Raw genomic sequence first — 24,242 nt, forward strand, 5'->3', positions numbered from 1 at the left:
TATACTCTCTATAGATGTCTTTTTTTCCAAAAAGATGGAGAATTTTGTATTCATTATTAAAAGGCAATTCCTTTTTACTCCAGTGGTTGTGACCTTGAATGGAATATAGTACCCTTGCTTGTATGGAAAATACTTTTCTTTGTACAGAGGGACACTAATCTCTTTCCTTGGTAAACAGAAGACATAAAGTGCAGCTTGGTTTTTCCCAAGGACAGAACGAAGGTCTAGGTTTGAGAACCAAAAAACTGTGCCAACCATCAGTCAAGAACGTCTGCTGGTAATGGAAGAACCATTCTATTTTTAATGGCAGCGTGCAGAGAGGAGTTATTCTCACTCATTAAAAGCAGAAGTGTAGATGCCATTATCCTATCCCGAGGAACAGTGTGTACATTACAACAATGTGTATTTAACAAGAGCACGGGGCCTGGTGTCAGAAGTCTGTGCTGCCTTGTAAGGGATCAGAGTTCAATGACATTAAACAATGCCTTTGATCCTCACATGGGCCCGAATGAAGGCACTAATAACAATGAAGTACAGATGGTAATAACAGCCCTCTCTGTCTAACTCAGGAATCAGGTCTTCCCTCTTATGTTAGTTTCCTAAAACATGAACTACTTCTAAAAAGAAAATTCAAGAAAAAGGGACAGGATGCAAATCAAAGAAAAAATATCTCATAATTATATTTATATACATTAAATCTAATGACAAAATGGTTCTAGAGCTCCTCATCAAGCTCCTACTGCCTATTGTTCACCATGTTGCCTGCAACAAGTGTGATAAAAACATGCCAAGCTCACTCCTCTTACCAAGTAGAAGTGGAGTGGGAGGCAAATTGGGGCACTTCAGGCCACTTATTTGAGAAGCGGTACCTCCATTCACAGAGGAATATGAGAATATGGATCCAGTCAGTAACAAGTGCATTCGGAACCGTTTTCTGGTCATGAGGACAAGTTTCTATGGAAACCACCATAGTGTTTTACTTAACCCCCAAATGGCAAAAATGATGCAGAAGTTGGACAGATGCAGTCAATTGTCAGTGCGGGGGCCAAACCTATAGTGTAGCTTTGTTGGTAGTACTTGAATGGGGTACTCCAGACTCTCAAAGTAATTTTATTCCCTCATACAAAGCATCCTTACCACTTAGCAGCCCTTAAAATCTGCCCATATATAAGCTGATAAAATTTTAGGAGAACACATATCAGAGAGAAAAGAAAAAGCTAGGGGAAGCCAAGGAATAGGAAAATGGGGTGGGAACAATTTGTCAATGTACAATTTTTAAATCTGTAAACTGTCTACCATTAATACAACTTCCAAAAAAAAAAGTCTTTCTAAATACATGTATAGTCACTTGGAGGGGAAAGTGATTTATCAAACTGATCGAAGAAAAGAAATTTTATTTTGTAATTCTGGTACTATTTTCATCTTAAATTTATCCTATATGGAATAATGGTGATATACCCATTTAATAATGTTTTCATTTGTTTCCTGATATCTTAAGAGCTAGAGACTATCCAAGGTCTAAATAAATGTTAAAATTTGTTATTTTTTTCTTCCAAAAACACTATAAATAGAACAAAATGAAAAAAAATATAAGCATGCTCTTATTTATGTAGAGTACACAAATACGTAATTAATCCTGAGACCAGGAGCCCAGCTCTTCGTGGAGGAAATTAATATTTGTTCTCAATTCCAGAGCGGTAGGAAAGCACCAACTTAAAGAAGCATTTATCTTATAGCATCTTTATGAAGAGGTCTTTATTTATATAAATGCTTCCAGTTAGCGATGTAAGAGAACCCAGGAAACAATACAGCATCTCCCTCCCTTCAGAAACTGGCCCTCTCATGTTTTATGCTTGTGCTCCAGGAAACCCAAGTAAGAATTCAGAATACACTTCCTCATAGAAGCCATGTTACCAACATTAGTTATATAGACATCGAATAGCAATAGACGTGTCCATTACAGATCAGATGAGCTTTGGTGGAACCTGATCACCGTTAATAGCATCATGTCTTTGGGAAATGCATCCAAGTGCCAAAAAAGAAACTAAGGGATGAATATTTGGACATGATTATAACTTCATCATAATTATGGAGTTACTATGGATATAGGGGTTTTAAATCATTCCATATAAATTTTTCAATAATCTATATATATATAAAACCCTAAGCAACCGTCAACTGGTCGACCGTTTGGTCGCTATGATGCACAGTGACCACCAGAGGGCAGATGCTCAACGCAGGAGCTTCCCCCTGGTGGTCAGTGCGCTCCCACAGTGAGAGCGCAGCTCAATGAGCTTATCGAGCGGCAGCGACGGCAGGCGCAGCGGAGCTGGGATGAGCGGGAGCAGGTGCCCCGCCTGGGCTTGGGCTCCTCCCTGGCCGCCTGCAGCTTCGAGCACCGCTACATCCCTCAGGGATGATGGACTGCCGGGGATCAGGGAACTGGCAGTCCGACATCCCCCAAGGGGTCCCAGGTTGCGAGAGGGCACAGGCCAGGCTGAGGGACCCCACCAGTGCACAAATCTGTGCACCGGGCCTCTAGTTATATATAATATTCTATTGACATACTGGCCTGACATGTAAGGAAGATCAAACTTTTTTACCAGATTTCTTCCAAATTTCTGTTTTGGAACACTGGTCTCATAAAATGCTCCATGAAAAGTAAGCGTCTGTGTCCATTGAAAGGTGGAAATAGTACCCCTCTCAGAGGTACGGCTGCACATTTGAGCAGACTAACAGCTCTAAGGAGTCCCATATAGCTCTGATGAACCCATATTTCCCAGACTTATTTGGCAAAGAAGGGCAACTATTTGCACTGTAGAATTGCCATGCAGCCAGGCATACACCAGGAAAGCTCTGCCCTAGACAAACTGAAGTCAAGCTTCTGGAAAATCATTCCTTCCCTAAGAAATAGGCTCCGTATTGGCTCATGATAATTGCACTGCTATTCTTCTCTCTTTTGCTCTTCTTTTTAACTTTGTTGAAGAATAATTGACAAATATAATTGTATAATATTGTTAAAGCATATAACATGGTGATTTTATACATATATACATTGTGGAATGATCACCAAGATCAAAATAACTAGCACATCCATCATTTCACATAGGTAACTATTTGTGTGTGTGCATGTGTGTGTACCTGTGTGTGTGTCTGTGAGGGAGGGAGGGAAGGAGGGAGAGAGAACTTAAAATCTACTCTAGCAACTTTCCAGTAGACAATATGCTAGTCACCATGCTGAGCATTGGGTTCTCAGAACTTCTTCTTCTAACTGAAAACTTGTACCCTTTTAGCTACATCGTCCCCTTTTCTCCTCCCCATTCACTCTTTTCCTTTTCCCTATATCCTTTTGCCTTTTATCCAGGTGCCAGCTTTTAAGTCATCTTTTTGGAAATCTACTCTGACCCCCCTGACCCAGTTTAGGTACACAGCACCCTGAATTTCCCCTGTCTACTTCTTCCTACTGAGAATGAAAAATTGCCACTCTCTGTTCCAGCGCCACTCAGGGTCCCAGAGCGAGACTTGGGAGTCAATTCAAGTTCGGATCTCAGCTCTGCCATTTACTAGCTTGGCAACCTGGAATAGATTACTTGGGCTCTCTGAATTTTCTCATAGAAAAAATTGGGCTATAACTAAAAAATAAAATTAAACATAGCTATGTAACACATAGACTCAGGCAGCAGTGTGGTGACAGCCAGAGCGAGGGAAAGGGGTGCGGAAGGTGGTAGGCAAGTTGGGGGGAGATAGGGACAGAGGGAGACTTTGCTTGGGGCGGTGGGCGTACAATGCAGTGTGCAGATGATGCTTTTTGAGTGTACACTTGAAACCTGAACTCGACAGAGTACAAGCAGGAAACAATTTTATTCTTTCTCATCATCGACCCTTTAAACCTGCTCTGCAGAATCCTTCCCTGTTCCCAGAAGAAATATAAGGCAGATCTTAGAGCTTTTCTCTCTCTCTCAGGAAATCATGGACAATCTTGTTTTCCAAGTATTCAGAAGTCCAGACGCTCCTGGAGGATTTCAACTTCCTGATACAACCGAGTGACTAGCCCTCCCACCGTGGGCTACTCTAACCTGGACGAGATACATCAGGCTCCCGTCAGAGGCGCTGACCATGGGCAGTGCCAGCCTGTGACATGGAGGGAAACTCGGAGGGAGGCCCACCTCTGCCCAAGCTCTGTGTGGACACACCATGTCCCACCGCAGCACAGCAAGCGGGAACTCGAGCACGCACAGCGGCCCCACTGAGCTGAGGAAGCTGAAATCTGCTGGGATCGTAACTGACACAGAACTCGGGACTTCGGGGCTGTTTGCTCACATATCTGATGAATGCACAGATGACTTTCCTACCCGAGAAAAAGGAAAACGGTGGAAACTGTTTGCCTGCAATGGCACACGGGGGAATCACCGTGTTCAGGTCGTCGCCGGTGCGGTGTGGGATGCAGTGCCATGGAAGACCAGGGCTCTGAGAGGTAAGTGGCTATTGCACCGGATTGTTGGATGGCGACTGTAATTGCAAAGATTGCTGAGTGGCTCCCTGCTCTGCCCAAGCGCTTACAAAATAAAGAAGCGAGGGACCTTGAACTCCCATATCTAGGTGCAGGCAGAGAACCCAAAAACTGTTCTGATGGCCATTTAACAGGGTGGCACGGCACAAAGATAATACACGGACCTTTCCAGTTTGTAATCCCTGAGAACTCCAAATGCCACAGGACTCACTCGTCAAAACGGGGCCTATGGAATCCCAGGAATAAAGGACGCCGTGGCCAAGGTCTTCCTCATAGTAAAGCAGTGGGTGCACAGACCCGTCCCACCATTATTCTCCCGTTTGTTTAACGCACGGTTGGAACAGACATACTCAGGAACTGGCTGGATAGCTGCCTTCGCTTCCTGTCTAACGAAGAGCATGATGAAGGCTGTTGGGAGGGCAGGGCTGACTGGAATCCCTTGGAACTGCCCCCAACCCACCGACAGAGCACCCGCTTCCAAATCAATACTCTCCCCGAAGGAAATTGCAGAGATTAGCGCCACCATCAAAGACTTGAAAGACACAGCGATGAGGCATCCTCACTCAATATCCTGTCTGGCCTGTGAAAGAGCCAAAGGGATCTTGGGTAATGACTGCGGATTATCACAAATTTCATTCGGAGGGATTCCAATTACAGCTACTCTTCAGAAACATGGCATATTTCGTGGAAAGGTCAACACATCCCATCAAACCTGGTGCAAATATTAACCTATTATGTTGTTTCAATCCAAATTAACCAAGACTGCCCTGACGGGTTTGGCTCAGTGGAAAGAGCGTCGGCCTGCAGACTCAAGGGCCCCAGGTTCGATTCCGGTCAAGGGCGTGTACCTTGTTGCGGGCACATACCCAGTAGGGGGTGTGCAGGAGGCAGCTGATCAATGTTTCTCTCTCATCGATGTTTCTAACTCTCTATCCCTCTCCCTTCCTCTCTGTAAAAAATCAATAAAATATATTTTTAAAAAAGACTATCACAAGTAGCTCCGTTTGCCTGTCAAAGATGGCAGTAGAGGCCATCGCCACGGTCACTCAGTCACGGGCACCCAGTAACTGCTGCAAGCCGGGGTGCGACCCCCGAGAAGGGGTCTGAGACCCTCCAGGGAAAGAACCTAAGGAAGCAGGTCAAAGCGGCTCAGGCTGAAACTGAACAGTGCCACCTGCAGAGAGAGAAAGGGTGCGAGGGCGAGGGTGCCACGGCTCCGGCATCCCGGGACATTTGCAGAACTCAAGTGGAAAAGACGACCCAGGGAATGACCACCCCCCAGACCTGCTCCTGGCAAAGGGGGATGAAGTCCCGGATAACTCGTTAGCCTTTGTCTGCAACTCTGGCCAAAAATACACAAACACCCCGCATAAACGAACAGGGGCAGAAAGAAAAGCCTGCTCCATGGATTGGTGATTTAGATGCCTCGATGGAATATGAAGCTGCAGCAAAGCTTGAGTTATATTCTTGTGGGAGAAAAAGCATTAAATTATTTCTGTATAAGATTCAGTAGGTTCCTTGACTCTTTGTAGAAAAGTTAAACCTAGCTTCTTTGTACAAACTTAGAGATAAGCCAAAGATTTTGTCTTTTTACCTTGTATTTCTCAGAAATTTAATAGGTACACAATGTCTGTTTTCCTATGCCTTTTAACCCAAGCAACATTTATATCAACACTGGTTTTTTTCTTTCTTAGAGTAAAAAATATTTTATTTTGAAGAAAGAAAGAGATTATAACATTTTTTCCCTAAAGCTTTCTTAAAGATCAGGGACTTCATCCATGAAAAAATAGTACATCTACAATAATAAAAGAGAAAGATGCAAATTGACTGTACCTCTGCAACACCCACCAGCCAATCAGGAGGGAATGTGCAAATTAGAAGGACAAAGATGGCAGCAGCCCCACCACCCAGCTGCTCCAGGCATGGAGCGGCCTGGTGGGGCAGGACGCCTGCTATGAGAGGGAGGGCGGGTGGTGAAGGGATCTACATGAGCAGCACTCTGGCTGCAGCAAAGATGAAGATGGCAGACTCCGGCCGGAGTCAGCAGCAAAGGCGGCAGACTCCGGCCTGAGCAAAGGCAGAAGGCAGCGGCCAGAGCGAAGGCCTGGGTCCCAGGTGCCAGAGAAAAACCAGTCCTAGAAGCCAGGGGAAGGAAGGCCTATTGCATGCATCTTCGTGCAACGAGCCTCTAGTCCTACCTAATAATAGACAAATATGCAAATTGACCGCACCTTCGCCACGCCCACCAGCCAAGCCACGCCCATCAGCCAATCAGGATGAGTATGCAAATTACCCAACCAAGATGGTGGCTAATTTGCATATCAAGACAGCGTAGAAAGAAGCCAAGAGCTGCAGAAGGGAGCAAAGCTTCGGAGAAGCAAGCAAGCTGGTGGAAGGAGAAGGGAGGAGCGGAGGCGGGGCCGGGGGAGAAGGAAGGAGAGCAGGTGGCTGGCCGAGAAGGCGGGGCGGGGGAGAAGGGAGGAGCAGAGGCGGGGCCGGGGGAGAAGAGAAAAGCAGGCGGGCTGGCGGAGAAGGCGGGGCAGGGTAGAGTGCAGCAGGAAACCCTATTGCAGGATTTTTCCTGCAACGGGAACGCTAGTATTATTTATAACTTCTGTGAAGCAGTAGCCAACCTTAACACAGTCCTTTCTAAGGGTTAGAACAATAAATACCGGTATAACTGTCTAGGCTGCCTTTAGTTTCTCTTCACCAAAATTATTAGATTATAGAATTCAGGAAGTCGTTACTGTTACGTGTTGTTACTCGGTGTACTGATAATCATTTAAAAGTAAAGACTCTGTAGTGCAAAAAAAATATACATAGGACATCTTCATTCTCTTGCTTCTGGGCTATTTCAATACTCGTGATCATTGTTATAAGACTGTCCTCGGGGAACTTGACCATCCTGATATCCCAAGGAATACAATGCTAGTCCAATCCATGCATGACATTATGACTAGACCTGGCAAGCAGAAAGTGGCAGGTGCCCCATAAACATCAAAAGCATGCCACGCTGTGAAGTTCCCAGGAAAGTCTGGGGCATGTTAGGATGGGGCATGCCCTCTATAAAAAGGTCACACTGGCTTCCAAAAGAAACAGCACAAAACTTGGAGAGTCTCTGATTCTAGAAGCAAGATAAGAGCGCATTCAAGTAGAGCTGCTACTTTTAAGGAGAGCCCAGAGCCAGGGAGGGCTCTGCAGCCACAAAGGCTGCAATGTAAGCCTCCTGCCTTGTGGCCCAGCAGACCCAGGTCCTCGAATTATCCACGGCAGTCAGGTCTGCTGTATGCAGCCTCTGACAAGCCCAGGAGGAGAATCACTGCACAGACCCCAGCGTCCTCTGTCAACAATGATTCCCCGTTGAGAAGCAGCTCCTAGTTCTGCTGGGCTATGGTACAGATTGAACTTCCAGTGCAGGATACCAAGTGACTACATGACCCAGGACCAGACCTGCCCGCCACGAGGTGGGTCACTCAGTCTCCTGAGTCATGAAGCTGAGGGTGCGAAGCAGCATTTGACCTTTCACCAGAGTGAAACACAGGAAGAGGAAACATAAACTGAATGAGCAAGTGGCTCAAATTCCCACAGGACCTACTCCTGCTGCTCCACTGCCTCCTCCAGGGCACCAGGGAGTCAGCTCCCGATGACAGCGGAACAGCAGAAAACACACAGACTCTGTTTACTGATGGGTTTACCCGATACCAATGGTCAGCTACAATACCAGTTTCCCACACCAGCGCATCCCTGAAAAACCGAAAATCTTCCCAGTGGCTTTAACTTTGAGCAATGTATCTGATCATCACTTCACCTGGCCTGAGATTCATGTTTACACTGACAAAAATGTACACGTGGAAATTTAAAAAGTAGTTTTCCGCCCAGTGGTGTGACTCAGTGGCTGAGCATCAACCCATGAACCAGGAGGTCAGGGTTCGATTCCCAGTCAGGGCACATGCCTGGGTTACCGGCTCATAGGGCGCATACTGATCAGTGATTCTCATCATTGATGTTTCTCTTTCCCTCTCCCTTCCTCTCTCTGAAATCAATAAAAAATATTTTTTTAAAAAGTAGTTTGGCCCTAGCTGGTTTGGCTCCGTGGATCGAGCATCTGCCTGCGGACTGAAGGGTCCCAGGTTCGATTACAGCCAAGGGCACATGCCTGGGTTGCGGCCTTGATCCCCAGTAGCGGGTGTGCAGGAGACAGCCAATCAATGATTCTCTCTCATCATTGATGTTTCTATCTTTCTCTCCCTTTCCCTTCCTCTCTGAAATCAATAAAAATATATTTTTTTAAAAAGTAGTTTGAGTAAAAATAAATAAGGATAACTAATCTATCATGTTTGTTACATGAAGCCTTCACAGCAGCACTTCTCAGGATGGTCTGCTGATCTCCTGCATAAGAATTAGCGGGGCACTTAGAATGCAGGGCCCTAGGCCTCGCCCCAAACTTCTCAATTTCTGGAAGTGAGGCCCCAGAAGCAACACTTTTAGTAAACCCTCCCAGAAAATCCTTTGCACACTAAAGTTTAAGAACCACCGTTCAAAAGCAGTGGTTCTCCAAGTGTGGTTCCCCAGATCGGCAGTATCAGCATCACCTGGGAACCCGTCAGAAATGCAAATGCTTGGGCCCCACCCCCGTCCTACGGAGTCAGAAAACCTGAGTGGGCCCAGCAACCTGTTTCAATACGCCTCTGGGTGGTTCTGGTGGACACTAAAGTTTGACAGCCACTACTCTACACTTTTGTCTCTTCTCTGTATAGCAAACATATGGTTTTAGTCAGCCCAGCATCTGTTCCCAAATTCTATGTGATCCAAATAGGACTAACTGCCTTACCAACCCACACCACCTACCCCAGAGCCGAGAACTTCACCGAGACCTTGCCCACAGAGCTCAGCATCCTCTGACCTTAGTGGTGGGTCCACGAACAAGCATCCGATCCAACGTGAGCTACTCAAAGTCCTTGGCAGGTCTTCGTTGGTTAGAATGATTGGGAGCGACTCAGCACTAAAGGCTGACAGTGGGTACATGGCCCCAAGGACAGGACTGAGTGCTTCATAGACATTATCTCAGATACTGACTCTTTTTCAGATATGTTAGTGTTGGGTCAGAGTGGGAGAAACATGTGGAATGACTATATGCTGCAGTTATAAGATAGAACCAGGCTTCCTAACTGGAAATAAAAAACTGGAACCTGGGATTGTTAGAATCTCTAAAAACACGGTGCTAAAAGGCTCTGATAGTAGACTGTGGGCTAACACAGTGGTCATCTCCTCTCCCTCCATAAACCACATTAAAATGTTAGTAACCCTAATTGCCACATTCTCTGAGCAAAACTAACCCCATTGACAGCAATGAAAATGAAGCAGTAGGAAACTAGGAGACAGAGTCCTATCAAACATTTACACTCCCCGTATATCCCCCATTAATTATCATGCCAAGTATTCAGGTATTACTTGCCCTGCTGCCAACCGCGTGCTTGAAGGTGGGATTACTCAACTGTCTGAACATTCACTAGGTCCCAGAGGCGAAATAACTCACTCAACTCTGGGGGCACACAACCAAGCTTTTTGCCCATGACTTGCAGCCAAGCTTCTGTAATCATGACCTGGCAACCATTCTGACCCCTTTATTATTAATTCACTTAGGGCAGAAATTAAGAACCTGTAGAGACAGCCACTCACATTTTTTTCTACCTGACTAGTGACTCTGAGAACAAGTTTCTCCCCAATGTTTTATAGAAGCATTATATCAAAAGAGCAAGTATGACTTTATATTGTAAAATACTGAATTAAAGACTCTTGTGTCCCTGTCTCCACAAAATACACACACACAACCAAACAACAAAGAATAAGATGAACAGACAGAATGGGAATGGAGAAACAATACAGAAGAGCAGAACAAGGTAAAATCTAAATGCCTGAAGAGGAATATATTTATTCACCCATAAAATTCTGAAAAGGTGCAGGAAGTAAAAGCACCAGGTACCACTGAAAGTGGGGAGAGGTGTGATCTGAAGACCCGGGAGCTCGTGAAGTCTGTGTAACAGATCCCCAGACCTCCAAAATAAACAGAAAGCATAATCTTTGGAGAAGCTGAACTAAACCAGGGACTCCAGGTTAGGGGAACAGCAGATATGAACAGTGTCGGAATAGGGAAAGCTCCTGAAAATACATGGATGAAGACAAAGTCCACATCCTGGACAGTCAATCCTCTAATACCCTTCCCCACCCAGCTCCAGACTGCATGGGACTAAGCTCATGCTCCCCAGACAGGAATTAAAGAAATCTCTGGTGGCGGGGGGGAGTGAGGGGAGAGGAGATGAAAGGGAAAAACCTCAAGAGAAATGACCTACAGCTATAGATATCTGAGTTCCCAATAAAACATCCAAGTAGTTCCCTAACAGCCCTCAAGTGAAGCCCACCAGTTGACAAGACCTGGCCGCTGGCCCCAGGGAGACACAGCTTGAAGTCAAACTCTACTGCTTATCTGTTAAATATAAATGAGCAGCCAACAGCAAATGGAAAGGGGTTCAACATCATTAACCACCACAGAAATGCAAAGCAAAACCACAGTGCAATACCACCACACACCCACCAGGGTTACTATATATAATCAAAAAGATGGACAATAACAAGTGTTGACAAGGCTGTGGATAACTTCATCCTTGGGTGGAACCCCTGTGCTTTGCTGATAGGAATTAAAATCAGCGCAGCAGCTCTGGAAAACTGTCATCTCCTCTGGGGGGAAGGCCACCCTCTTCCACCAAGCCAGCAGCTGCAGGAGGGACACACATGGATCGGTGAGGGGGGAAGAGGACACCCGCCTAGCCAGCCAGATCAGTGGACTCAACCCTGGCGATCCATGGGGTGACCGATGTCACAGCCAGGTCACCCTCACATCTTTTTTCATATGCATTTGGCTTCATCCACAATTCATGAGTTATAGCTCCCAAAACCCTTGGAATTTACTAAGTGCTGAGAGTAATGGAGGCGTGATTTGTTATGTTAATGAAGTAACTTTTGAAGCTCACCTAAAGATAGGGTGAACCAACCATGTCATCAGAGGGTTGGAACTTCCAGTCCCACCTCCTGACCTCTGGGGAGGAAAGAGAGACTGGAGATTGAATCAATCACCAATGGGCATAAATGACTGACAAAAATTAATCAATCATGCTTACGTAATGAAGCCTCCATACAAACCCCAAAGAATGAGGTTCAGAGAACTTCCGGTTGGTAAACACGTGGAGACGCTGGAAGGGTGGTGCACCCAGAGAGGGCGTGGAAGCTCCGCACCCTTCCCCAAACCTTGCCCTGTGCACCTCTTCCATCTGGCTGTTCCTCAGTTATGTCCTTTCTTAGTAAAGCAGTCATCTAGTAAGCAAACTCATTTAAGTCCTGTGAGCCAGTCTTGCAGATTATTTGAACCGAGGAGGACACCATGGGAACCAGCTGGTCAGTCAGAATGACTTGGTGCTGTGTGGGAAACCACCCCCTCTACACATTGGAAAGTGATCCTCTAAACCATTGTAACAGGTGAGGGGGTTATTTTGGAGTTGTGCAAATGTTCTAAAATTGATGTAGTGATGGGTGCACAACTCTGAGAGTACACTAAAACCACCAAACTGTGTACTATAAGTAGTAAATTGTATATGTGACCTATTTCAATAAAAAGGTTTTGAGCCCAACCCGATCGGTGTGGCTCAGTGATTGAGCGTTGACCTATGAACCATGAGGTCACCGTTCAATTCCCGGTCAGGGCACATGCCCAGGTTGTGGGCTTGATCCCTAGTAGGGGGCGTGCAGAAGGCAGCCAATCAATTATTCTCTCTCATCATTGATGCTTCTATTCCTCTCTCCTCCATTCCTCTCTCTGAAATCAATAAAAATATATGTTTTTAAATGTTTTTGAAAGAAATATTAGAAAGATAGATAAATAGACAGAGAGATGGATGGATGGATAGATAGCCAGCCAGCAAAGACAGACAGACAACCAACTGTACATTTCCTTCCCTATTCCCACTTGCCATGCATTCAGCAGCCAGGTATTTGCTGCCCCTCATGCCCCTCCAAAAAAAAAAAAGGGTGGAAGCAGTAAGAGTCTCTTTTAAAGGCTGATCTGTCTAGGAAGAACCACAGTGATCAGTGTAGATGCTGGTTCCTGTGAACACACGCCCTCCTCTCTTCATCCTGACAGTTGGAGGCCCTGGATTTAAGCTCCCTCCCCGTCCATTCACTTTAAAGCCAGGCCAGCTGGTCAAAAGCCCAACCCACTTTCACAGTGCTTCGTCTTTCTACTGACTCATCCTCAGATAAAACTTGACAACCGGACATTCAAGGGAAGCCTGAAATAAGAAACGCCCAAGAAAAACAAAAGAACAAAATTACTCCAGAAAAAAAATGAGATCATTCAAAAAGTAAAAAACTGGGTGAGAAAAATCCCACACCTCCCGGAGGACAGGAAGGTCCCGAGGACCAAGAGAGAAGTGACAGGCTCAACAGAAGGCCCGACTCTTCCCCAGCTGCCGGGAAAGCGCTCGGCCCTTCGGAGGAAGCTGAGGCCACGCTGGGCGAAGCCTCACTTCATCTGACTCATTGCCCGGACTCGGGGTTCACCTGCACCCACATGGCCCTCAGCCTGCATGACGAGGAGACGCCGGTGACGGAGGATAAGGGCAATGCCCACGTGACAGGTGTAAATGTTGAACCTTCCTGGCCACGCTTGTTTGCAAAGGCTCTGGCCAATGTCAACGTCGGGAGACGTGTGTGTAGTGAAGGGCCGAGGACCTGCCCCGGTAGCTGGCGCTGCACCAACAGCAGGTCCTGCCCCGCCGCCAGTGCTGCCAGCTGAGGACGTGGAAGCAAAGACAGAATCTCGGGAGTCGGACATGACCCGGGCTTGGGTCGTCGTGGCTGACCTCTTTTGTAACACCTGCAATAAAAAGCTCAACTCTGAGAAAAATAATGTGAGGACTGTAAGGCTATGTAAAAAAATGGACGTTTTTAAAAATTCTACAGGAGCCTTTTCCGGTGCTCATAAAGAGGGCAATGGGATGCTGGTACACGGAACGATATTTACATATTCAATTAAAGTATGCATGAGCTTTCACATGTCCACAGAGGAGTCATGGGAGACTCAGCTGTTACTACAGACCATTATGCAAGTATTATCAACCCTGACAAAGCAAGAACAGAGGTGGAGTTGACAGAAGTTAAGAGGCTTCAGGTAGAAAGAAAAACAGTAAAATGGTTCGTGTGCTCATTTTACAAAATAGAGAATCAAGACGGAGGAAGCTGATGGAACAAGAACAAGTTTATCTTGTTTGTGGGTGCAGAAGGGAGTGGCCAAAGAAATGAGAAATGATATAACTGGAAAAGGCTAAGAAAAAAGATATGCCGTGAATCAAAAGCTTTATCACGGTGGTACAGCAAGAGACGAAATCTAAATATGATGAGTTCCAAAACAGTGGTGCAACCATATTATTTCGGAAATAAGGAGTTAACCATCAGAAACAGTAAAGGCAGCTATGGGTCCTGCTGGAAAGGAGGGAAGTGGGCGTTCACTGATGCCTCCATCAGCTCTCTGAACTATTTGACTTTTTATTTTTATCAAATTAACTGCATACAAAGTTATTTTGAAGGCTTCTATGATCTTGCAAGGTTTAAAGCAAACGTCTATTTTTAAAGGTGTACTAATGTACCTGGCTGACAACTTCTACCATCTCTCTGTAAGCCTAAGAACTTCACCCCTGACTTTCCTAACAGCCATGCAGTGGATTGAACCATATTAAAGGATATCATTAAATTCCCCCACCTTCCACTCAAAGTAGTGCATAAATGTGCATGGTGTGTGATTATTTTTAAGGGGGAGAGAGAAGAGAATAAGTAGGTATAATAATTTCAAAAATATATAACTAAAAAGCCAAAAGGTAGAAGACTGACTTCTACACTTCTACCTCACTTCCATAGCTTCGTGACAAATAAAAAAGTTCAACTGTTCTATAATAAGCACTATATAAACCCTAAAACTCTACCATAATACATTAGCCTTTAGAAGCCAAAAACACATAGCTTTTGCCAGTTAATCTCAAAACTGGGGGAAATTTATAAGAAATATGGTTCAGGCATATTAGAGATCCCTAATTTTAGTGTCCTCATTAACCAAATAACCTATTAAGCCCAACGCCCACTGACCTAGATCATTTATCCAGTTTATAGTTATTCCAATATAATTAATACACTCTGAATTCCCAACAGATCATCTATTCTACATATTGACATCAAAACAATATGGTTTTCAGGAAGTTAGGCAGCAGAAGCAAAGAAAGAGTAAGGGATGAATGATGGAGCCAATTTCCCAAGTTTCAAAAGAATTTGTCACCATCTTTCAAAAAGAAAAGAACCATTGATTGGGTTCCCAAATTATATTATGTGTTGATCAATTCAAGAACAGCCTAATACTGCCGAGAAAACCACAGAATAACAAGATTCTGAATAATCTTTCATTGAAAGGCAAAAGTTAAAATCATATTCCTTAAGAGGACTAGCAACAGTAGACATATTAATAGTGCTAGGCACTGTTCCTAATATATCAGGACCCACATTAAAACCACTGCTGAAGTCTAGAAATGGTCATAACAAATCTTTCAACCTTACAACATAAAAGTCAGTTGATAATTTCTTTGTCTAACACCTAATAAAACTCATTCTTCCAAAATTGTGGAAAAGCTAAGCACAGTCCCCCCTTATTATAAAGTTTCCTGTTACAAAGTTGCATGGTTTACACATATGTTATACTTTATTATTGAAAAAAAAAGTCCTCCTTATAACACCCTCTTTGTTGTAATACTCAACATAGTTTGCCTCCAGGCTAGATATATAATGAAAGCAAAATGAATTCAGACAGGTTGTTGAGGAAAAAAGCTAGTTTCTTTTTAGTAGTCTTTCTAAAGTATTTTTTTCTTTCCTTGTAGCTTTTCATCATCTCAACATTTTGTTCCCCCCGAACATTTTCCTTTTCTTTGCACATATTTCCTTTGGTAAATGGAAGATGATAGATTGTTAAAACCAGTTTGTACTACCTTGGAAACAAGCACTTTTAACACACAACTCCCAGCCTTCCAAAACCTTGTACAAATCTCATCTTTAGGACAACGAACTGTACAGGACTTAATCAACCAGCTTCAAAAAGCCATATGAAATCTTAATTTTCCACTCACACATGTTATGTTCACAGTCCCCTAGAATCATAAACGTAACTTTCCAAATTAGATTTAGCAATACTGCTCATTTATTGTTTCCATATTAAATAGTACTGTCTTATTTTAGGAAAGATCTAGAAATGCTGCTTTGAAAGGTTCTTATTCACAAATTTCAATGCAAGGAAATTCAGATTTAAAGCCCTGCTTATTTTTAACTTAGGCAGAAATACAGTTCAAATATTAATATAATATGGGGAGACTTATTCTGATATGGCAAGCTTAATCATTTCTGGTCTTCTAAATTAGCCAGAAGTGACTTAAATTACGTACTATAGGAAATACTGAAGATACAAATTAGAACTCTAGTCTCAATAATCTTGAGTGTCTCAAATGTTATAATAGAGAAAACTGGAAATATTTTTAGCAGTATAATTTAAAACGTCTTCCTAAATTTGTATGACACTTTTGTTTTTTTACTGCCAACATAAAAAATTATATAAGGATGTTCATAATTGCTTTATTCATATTAGTCAAAAACTAGAAGTCAGCTAAATGTCCATCAAAAGACAGTCTAGCTCTGACCAGTTTGGCTCAGTGGATAGAGCATCGGCCTGCGGACTGAAGGGTCCCAGGTTCGATTCCGGTCAAGAGCATGTACCTTGGTTGCAGGCACATCCCCAGTAGGGAGTGTGCAGGAGGCAGGTGATCGATGTTTCTCTCTCATCGATGTTTCTAACTCTCTATCCCTCTCCCTTCCTCTCTGTAAAAAATAAATAAAATATAATTTTTAAAAAAGATAGTCTACTTTAAATTTATGTATATAACCTCTATCTGAAGTATTACTAATGTACTTTTAAAATACCTTTAACATGGTGTAGTCAACACAAACACTTGTTTTCAGATTCAGCGTTAGCATATATCTCTCCCTTGCTTTAGAATTTAAATCTGCAAGCAAGCGTTTCCCTGTAGAATGCAAGAGGGTTACTGAATTCAAGAGAGACTGGGGGGAGGGAAGAGAGTTCATTTCCCATGGCAATGTGCTTTGTAGATGAATGCTGAAACTGTTGCAGACCCTTATATCACAGTGTCATCTGAATAAAGTCGTTTTATGGTAATCCTTTTCCTTCTCGATTGAGTAAAATATTTGATAGCTCAGTTACTCCACTGTTACAAGGAGACTCTGATTCTAGAGATAAAAAATGGCTGTCAGCTCCCATCAGGACTGCCACATGTAACCATCCTCTCGCCAGCGGCAGCCCTGACCACAGACATTCCCATAACACTTTTCCAGGCTTGGCATTCAGCCACCATGAAAGAAACTATTTTATTTTATTTTCAAAAACACCCAGAAACTTCAAACATTCTTTTTAGCCTTTCCCCACTTGTAGCCATAGTAGGCACTGAAGTATTTAACCACAACATTTCTATAGGTATGTATAGAAGGAATCAGAACTCACCTTTCGGGAAAAGTAACAATTTTAAGTGATCGTGTAAAAAAAAAAAACAATTTGCAGACAACAGGAACCCTCTTTATAACCTTCCCTCAGGAGCTACAGGTTCTATACAACATACAGGAAGACGATCTTGGAAAGTAACATTGTTTTATGGGTCTTGGACCAGAGAGTTTATAAATGACTTTATCCAAGAAAAACCAGCACAGGATGAGAATCAATCCTGTTATCCCCTGGATCTTCCAACTTATGTCACTGTGGATCCATAAATGATCTTAAAAACATACGAGGGAAGGGCTCCAAAATTATAAAACACCTACACGCTAACACTTAGGCAAGGACAGGAGCCAGCACACCACTGGAACTCGGCTCTAACGTTCTTCTCTGGCATTTCAACCGCACCTCTTCGGAAACAGGGCCATACGGTTCACTGGTGAGACGAGGGTTATCAAACATTATCTGTTGACTCCCTGGAAGGAAAACAGCGTCATCTCTCATTAGCACCAACACCCCCATTCAGAAGAGTGAGGCTGTGTCCCGGCCGCTCACTCAGTCTGCTCGCTCACCCAGCTGAGCACAGTTCCCTCTGGGAATGGCAGGCAGCCCGGTGGCTCAGGGAAGCAGAGCCTGTCAGCCACTGCACGTGGCCACTAATGCATCTCCTTGGCAGACAAGAGAAAGGCTTCAGTTTGATCAACTGGAAGTTATTGGAAGGCTGAGCATATGATTATCTGGGGTTGCCCCCTCAAGATAAGGCAAAGGCACTGGGCGGTGGTGGCTCAGTGGTTGAGTGTCAACCTGTGAACCAGGAGGTCAAGGTTCGATTCCCAGTCAGGAGACATGTCCCGGTTGTGGGCTCGATTCTCAGTGTGGGGTGTGCAAGAGGCAGCCAATCAATGATTATCTTTCATCATTGATGTTTCTATCTCTCTCTCCCTCTCCTTTTTCTCTGAAATCAATAAAAGTTTAACAAATAAAAAGACGAGGCCAAGGCGACTTATGATTCTTTAGTTCACTATTTTCTTTGGCGGGCTTTTTATTCCAAAGAATCCATGAATTTTTATTTAGGTGACAACATAATCCCATACAAGCTTATAGAAGTCATTTTATAATTTAAAAAATATTCTACCATACTCATATATATTATTAAAATCTGTTCACCTCCTCTTACTGACAATTATATTCCAAACATACTTTTATATACAATATTTTCTTTCCACCTCAGTCACAAACGTGGGACTACTGTGCTGTCAGACCCTTATAATCTATACCATGCCCATACTATGTCTATACCCTTACATTAAACTTGCCTTGATAAAAATTCTACTTTTCTTAAGTTCCATTTGACTGGAAAAAAATCAAAATAAAATAAAAGAACTGGAAGAATTCAAGGAAAATGAGCTTTCAAAAGACACAAAAAGAAGAGCGATAAAAGATTAAAGAGAAAAATGTCTTTTATACTAAAAATTAGAGTTTAAATAATTTTTTAAAACTTAAAACTCTTTGAATTGTGAATATTATCACAAATACTAGTAATTCTGAATGTCACATTTTATCCAGAAGAAAATATTAATAACAAAAGGTTGAATAACATATAGAAACACACTCCAGCCAGATGAATAAATGACGCTCTATCCACTGAGGCAAACCATTAGGGCAGTAATAATCCTCTAAGACTTGAGTTGGCTGTTACCAGGTAAGCTCAAAATATATATCCTCATGCTAAACAAAGAGTTATGATCGAGAAAACTAATTTTAAGAATGAGAGCTACCTATAGATAATAAGTGTGTTACATTCTAAAATCTGTTGTGTAGATCTCATGTTGTGTTCTTACCATAGCAACATTATAGTAGACAGACAGACAGATAATATATAGAAAGATAGATGGCCTGGCCAGCATAGCTCAGTGGTTGAGCATCGACCTATGAACCTGGAGGTCATGGTACGATTCCTGGTGAGGGCATATGCCAGGGTTGCGGGCTTGATCCCCAGTAGGGGGCGTGCAGGAGGCAGTTGATCAATGATTCTTTCTCAGCATTGATGTTTCTATCTCTCTCTCCCTCTCCCTTCCTCTCTGAAATCAATACAAATATTTTTTTTAAAAAAAGGTGGATTAAATAAAACAAACCATAAATTAGAGCAAAGCAAAAAATGTTGGAGGCAGTTAAGAATTGAAGAAAGAACCATATGATGGTAATAATCTCTAACAAAGTATTTAAAAGCCTTTTCCAGCCTGGCCGGTGTGGCTCAGTGGTTGAGCATCGACCTATGAATGAGGAGGTCATTGGTTCAATTCCAGGTCAGGGCACATGCCCTGGTTGCAGGCTCAATCCCCAGTTGAGGGTGTACAGGAGGCAGCCAATGAATTCTTCTCTCTCATCATTGACATTTCTATCTTTCTCCCTCTCCCTTCCTCTCTCAAATCAATAAAAATATTTTTTAAAGTGCTCCAAAATCTGAAAAATAAATTTCCTGAGAGGAAAAAACTGCCCCAAAAGAAATGTGAATGGCTCATCCTATGGGCACTGAAAGCTTTACACTAAAGACAATAAAACTGCTCATTCACAAGAAACTAGGATTAGTAACCTCCAGATTAAAGTGGATAAAAAATGAAGAGCTGGAATAAAAAAGGTAACAGCACACTCCCTCACCCTTATGTACTCCCCTCCCCTCACATACACACACACACACACACACACACACACACACACACACTCACACACACACACACACATACACACACATATACACACACACACATTCACACACACACACACTCTCTCTCACACACACACATACACACACACACACATATATACACACACATACACACACACACATACACACACACACACGCACACACACACTCTCTCAGCCTAAGGAAACCGCTCTACCCTCAGGGCTCCAGCATAACTTGGTACTATCCATCTCTATCTCTATTATGACTTATCACCTCGATATATTATAGCTCTTCGTCTTTATTGCCCCCAGATTGTAAACTTCTTGGGAACATAAAGTGTCTTATTCACCTTTTTACTCCAAGAAATTACTACAGTGCCTGAGCACTCAGAAGACTCTCAGTAAATGTGCATTGGATGGATGGATGGGTGAATGGAAGAACAGACAGACAGACAGACAGGGGGGCGGGGGGATGATGCAGGGGAGGACTAACACCAGACTTGCCTCGGTCCCTGAAAATTCCCATACATCTCCAACAAATCAACCATTTCATCTCAGTGTCCCTGTCGCACACCTGAAAGATTCCTATACATTATAAGGTTCATCAACCTGTCACAGTCCTACAGGGCAAACTTCATATAACTGTGGATATAACTAACTACGGGGTCTCAAAGTCAGATGATGAGCAAAGGAAATTCTAGCTCAGATATCTTGACAGTAGCAAGGTACATCACATAGCCTACAGGAAGTGTCTTATTTTACCAAGCTAAGCATATAGACTTGTTGACCTTAAAGCAATAACATTCTTTCTTCACTCCACCACTGGCTTTCTGTCAGTCACTCTCAATATCCTCCTTTTCCAAATACTGGTTGAAAAGGGCAAACTCATCTTAGTAATCTTAAGGTCAAGTATCATGTCCACAGCCATTGGAAGCTGTGACACAGTGAACAAAACCAAAGAAAGATCAGGCAGAAATAGCATTTGTTCCTTTTTGCAAAAACAAGTAGAGTTCAGCCCTAACTGGTGTGGCTCGGTGGATGGAGCATTGGCCTGCAGACTCAAGGGTCCCAGGTTCGATTCCGGTCAAGGGCATGTACCTTGGTTGCGGGCACATCCCCAGTGGGGGGAGTGCAGGAGGCAGCTGATCACTGTTTCTCTCAAAAAAAAAAAAAGTAGAGTTCAAATTACCAAACCAAATAAATTCCATCAATTATACTAGGAAGCTTTTAAATCAATTCAAATCCACCTTTTCAAAATTGATTTAGTATATTTCCAAACTGTAATTTGATTGTCCAGGCTTATGCCACCCATTGAATTTTACAAGCATTAATCTGTTGATAGTATGAGAAGCAAAGATAAACTAACATTTGTATTTTTTTAAAAAAAACAGGCACATGTACCTTTTTAAAAGTAGTTTAAGTTTAAATCAAAGAAACTACAAACATTTTTTAACTTCCTGACATCGCCCTCTCCCCCTCTGTAATAAAAAACAACAACACAATACAGCCATTAATATTGCACAATTCAGTTATTTCCCTCTAAAAAGTATAACATGCAAAATGTTGTAATTTAAATTCTGGAATGGTAGGCAGTAATCTGAATAATGAGAGATTTGAGGCAAATATTCTTCAACTAGTTCATAAAACTGGATTTCTTATTTCTTTATCACTTTTTTTAATTTTTATCTACTGGCTGATTTTAGAGAGAGAAAGGGAGAGGGAGAGTGAAAAAGAAGGGGGGGGGTTGTTGTTTCACTGCTTTATGCGTTCAGTGGCTGGTTCTTGTATGTGCCCCCGGGATCAAAGCTGCAACCTTGGCATATGGGGACAATGCTCTCACCAACTGAGCTACCCGGCCAGGGCTCTTTACCAATCACTTCTTTCTCATTATTAAACACTGCACATGGCACAGGTAAAACCAAACCTTACTGCCTCAAATGAATGTACCTTTGAATTATTGCGAATGTATAAAAGGTGCAAACAAAAAATGTTTAAAACAAAAACAGTAATTACTCTTTTGCTAATTTCAAATCCTATATTACCCTCCCACACGTAACCTCTGATTGTTGGAGGGGGGTACTTTTCCTATAACCAAAACACTATCCCGAAAAGTGAAACTGACACAGAAAACATCTGGCCCAGAAGCTATGCAACAGGTTTTCCATCATCTCTGAAGGAGCAAAGCTAAGCACTAATTGTGGGCAAACCAATGCACCCCCCTTGCTAAGAGGGAAGCTTTTTTCTGAATTAGAAAAAAGGTGGGTGTCTTCACAGTCCCAGTGGGGACGCAGTTTAGTGTGATGAACAGCACAAGCTTCTGGAAGCGAGTCTGGGCTGGAATCCCTCCGCTGCCATTCACTACGTCCTAGTATACCTTGGGTACGTTTCTCACCCTGCAAAGCACTGAGAACACAGCCGGTGCAGAATCAGCCCTTGGTGGATGCCAGGCGGCAGCAAACCTCTGGACCTCTGCAGCTTGGCATCGCCTGGGACCCAGCTGTCAGAAATTCACTCTCAGGTGCAATTCCAGACTTACAGAATCAGAACCTGCATTTTTATCCAGATCCCATTCTGGTTCGAATGCAAGTTAGAGTTTGAAAGCTGTGCTAGAATGCATGCTTACGTTACTTTACCTATTACAGTTAATTTTTAAAAAGCCACTCTGTTACTTTTTTGCAACTTGGATAGGTGAGTTTATTTTTAATAAAAGGCAAAGTATTAATTGGGATCAAAATTTATTTCTTACCATACTTGACTGAAAAGCCGCAGTACCAACTAAGGCCCAGAGTGGTAGAGGACTGCCACCCAGTGGTGATTCATTCTGCTGCACACGCCAAATCACCACTGCCTTGTCTACAGCTACATTTGTTTAAAACAGGGCCAGGCTTTCTTTTTGCTTAATTCCTTTCTTGAGGACTACTAACATAGTACCCACTTAATAATAACACAATAAGGCATCATAAATGTCAAGGAAGGTAAAAGACGAGCATTTTCTTAGTTTCCTTTTTTAAACTCAAATCAAGTGTAGGGAAGTTTTCAAATTAAAAGATGGATCTGCTCACACCTAGAAAGGTACACCCTTGACAAACCCTAGAAACAGGCTTAGAAAATGGGATTTCTCTTGGCATATGCATACCTTAGAGTGACTTTTATTTCCTTCTCCCTAAATTCTGTACTTGTTACCAATTATGTAGTATTTGGGGGTGAGGAACTTTCAAATTGAGAAAAAATATATATATTTTATAACCTCTTACTAAATAACTCCACTCCTACATCCTATCCCAAGGAAATAATCAGAAATGTAGACAAAGATTATGTTCAAAGTCAAAGATGTTCATTCCAGAAAACAAAATTAATCTTAATAGCTTCATAATAACCCACTGAATCCATGCATCAAAACTTAGCCATTCTCCTCTGTTACTCATTTTGATCACTTCTAATGTTTATATGTTACAAATAAATGCACAAATGTATATACAAAAGGAAGGAAGGGAGGACAGAAGGAGAGAAGAAATAAATTAATGTATGGCAACTTGATATAACTTTTCCATATTTTGGATCATTTCCTAACATACATTCCCATAAGTCGCATTTCAGATCCAAGAACATTTTCATGGTTCTTTATAGCCAACCTGCCTTATAAGTGTTGTATTGTTTCACATGCACACGAGCAATGTAGGATATTGAGACTATCATCACCTTTCTAACACTGGGCTTTACGCTATGCTAACTTTTTAAAGTTTTATTGAGATATAATTTATATACCCTTCTATTAAAGTACATAACGCAATAGTTTTCAGTGTATTGACAGACTATGCAGCCATCACCATAATATAACTATGGAACATTTTCATCATAAAAAAAAAAAACCATTAGCAGATTCTCTCCATTCCCTTAATACCGCCCCCCATATGAAGAAGTTACTAATTTACCACCTCACTATTTAGTCCTGTTTTCTTGTAGATACTGCAGTAAGTGTTTCAAACACATGAAATGGAAAAATTCCTTCTGCTACTCAGCTATTTCTGTTTCAAACTGAAATATTCTACTCAACAGGAAAATAAAACATGCCAGAATATCCCCCTTTTTCAAAAGGTACTTTTGAAATGTAAGGCATAATTTAAAAACTAAGAGATGGTATCATATAAATACAAAGTTATCTGTTCTTTTCAAAATAGTAGCAACTCTATTACGTTGGAAATCCATTATTAAATCCAGCAGAAATGTCACACACAAAAATCAAACAATTTATTTTTATTTAATTAACTTAAAACTTCATTTTTTATTAACTTGATCGGATAATAAAATTAAATAAAAGGTAACATTTAACAAAGAATTGTCTTGATGCTACCAAAAAACACACACACACACCAAAAAAACACACACCTTATTTTCATTTATCCAAA

The 24,242-nt window shown here is 42.4% G+C and overlaps 1 protein-coding gene across 2 annotated transcripts in view; it reads right to left on the minus strand.

The window, feature by feature from the left end:
• Positions 1-24,242, minus strand: part of BBS9 (Bardet-Biedl syndrome 9) — a 324,045-nt gene that overhangs the window by 280,269 nt on the left and 19,534 nt on the right. The gene's annotated exons all lie outside the window — the stretch shown is intronic.

Source organism: Cnephaeus nilssonii (assembly GCF_951640355.1).
Source record: "Cnephaeus nilssonii genome assembly, chromosome: 12".
NCBI lineage: Eukaryota > Metazoa > Chordata > Mammalia > Chiroptera > Vespertilionidae > Cnephaeus > Cnephaeus nilssonii.